Raw genomic sequence first — 2,500 nt, 5'->3', positions numbered from 1 at the left:
CATGGACGATATATCGATTCTCAGAAATGTTGATAATCTTCAGTCAGGCGAAAGAAATGACGCAAATAGGGGGGAGGTTCGGAAAAAAAAGAAATTTGTGAGACGCGAAGCTTCAATGGGAGACTAGTCGACTCCGAACCCCAGAACGCAGTAAATACCGGATTAACATAAAATAGCCTAATTGGTGTACCGCGTATTTTTCTGCTATTTTTACTTATATACGAATTTTGACTTGAGTTTGTTGCTTACATTATATATATATATATAAGATATATATATATATATTATATATATAATATAGAGAGAGAGAAGAGAGATGAGAGAGAAGTAGAGACGCGAAAGGAGGAGTAGAGGAGGAAGAGAGAGAGAGACAGAGAGAGAGAGAATGAAAGCACACAAGCACGCACACCTATACACAAAGAAACACACACACATACACACACACACACACACACACACACACACACACACACTCACACACACACACACACACACACACACACACACACACACACACACACACACACAGATATATATATATATATATATATATATATCTTATAGATATATATAGAGAGATGAGGAGGAGAGAGAGAAGACGAGGAGAGGAAGAGTATGGATGAAGAGAGACACAAGAGAGAGAGAGAGAGAGATAGTAAACTCGTAGGTGAACACTATCGGGAAGTAAGAATCAAAGGGTGTAAATTTAAACTCCTGAACCATATTCTTTTTACAAAAAGAAACAAAAAACAAATCTCGAATGACGCACTCTGTAAATTCGCAAAACAAAAGAAATTGACGTAATGCACTTGCTCCGGAATTTGCTGTGTACATAGTCTGATAAGTGTGAGTTTGTTGTGAATATTAAAGCGTTTGTACATACGTGAAAATGATGGGATTGAGTATAACCTACGTGTTGTGATGATAAAAGTTACCGTACATATATTGTGACAACTTTACTAATATATACAACGTGATAAATGTTTTCCTGTGACGTGTTACACCATGTGAAGGGATGCACAAGATTATTCATTACGTTTTAGTTTAAGTTAGTGTGTATCATACCCCCTTTATATGGATGTACAATATTTCCTATACGATTTGAGAAGCACGCTCTCTCTCTAGCGGGGCCGACGTGTGGTGTTGAGCACATTTTTATTATTTTATTTTATTTATTTTACTTTATTTATTTATTTATTTACTTACTTATTTATTTATTTAATTATTTATTTTTTGTTATCCCTGGTCTCCAATGAACCTACATATTTCTATTGCTGTCTCATTCACTCATGTATTGTGGATGAATAAAATGCAAGACAAAGAATAATTTCTGGGAATCTAAGCTGATAAGTTTCAGAAATAAGAAACTGCAGCGACAGAAGAGGTAAAAGCAAGGAAAAAGGAATAATGATGATGATATGACAAAACATAAAAGGATAAAAGTGCGCATTTTGAGAAAGAGGATCGAATGAAGTATAAACCTATTGGACTTTAGAAACGATCAGATACTGGAAAGAAAATAGAAGAGAACTTAGACGAAAATAGGTGATAATAATAATAACAATCAATGATGAGAAAATACGATCACGTGTGTGAATTTACCGACTATGAAAAAATAGAAGAAAATACGTGATAGCAATAATAAATATAAAAAAGAGACAACCGTGACCAACACAGATAGAGAAAAGAAAGAAAGAAAAAAAAAGCGAAAGGAAGGCCAGAGATTGAAAAAAAGGAAGAGGTTAGGGGGGGTGGGGGGGGCGCTGGCGGTGAGAAGGTTCGTTGTGACGGTTAATCAGCCAGAACGCAATAGCCCGTTCCTGCGACCGCTCATCCAAATGGCTGAGGAAAAGGGGATGAAAGGAGGATGGGACGGTGCCATGTCCTTCCGGGGAGGACTTCAGGGTGCCAATTTTTCAGTGTGTCGTCTCTCTCTCTCTCTCTCTCTCTCTCTCTCTCTCTCTCTCTCTCTCTCTCTCTCTCTCTCTCTCTCTCTCTCTCTCTCTCTCTCTCTCTCTCTGTCTCTCTCTCTCATTATCTTTTTTTTTTCTTTTTTTCTCTCTTATTATTATATATTTTATTTATTTATTTTATTTTTTTTTTTTTTTGTTACTTTGATCTGCGACAATTTATTTATCTTTCTCTCCATAATTGTTCTACTTCATTTTCATTCGTTATTCTTTCGTATCCAATGTTTTTGTTACTGAGAGTACTTTTACTTTCATAATCACACTGGATTATTTTTGGCAGCTTTCATTACCATGCTCTCTCTCTCTCTCTCTCTCTCTCTCTCTCTCTCTCTCTCTCTCTCTCTCTCTCTCTCTCTCTCTCTCTCTCTACCTCCCTTCCTTCCTCTCCCTCCACCCCCCCCTCTTTTTCTCTCTCTCTTCTCTCTCTCTCTTTCTTTCTTTCTTTCTCTCTCTCTCTCTCTCTCTCTCTCTCTCTCTCTCTCTCTCTCTCTCTCCCTCCCTCCCTCCCTCCCTCCCTCCCTCCCTCCCTC

The sequence above is a fragment of the Penaeus monodon genome, chromosome 17 (genome assembly GCF_015228065.2).
Source record: "Penaeus monodon isolate SGIC_2016 chromosome 17, NSTDA_Pmon_1, whole genome shotgun sequence".
In the NCBI taxonomy this organism is placed as follows: Eukaryota; Metazoa; Arthropoda; class Malacostraca; order Decapoda; family Penaeidae; genus Penaeus; species Penaeus monodon.
Note: the sequence above shows the minus strand (reverse complement) of the source record.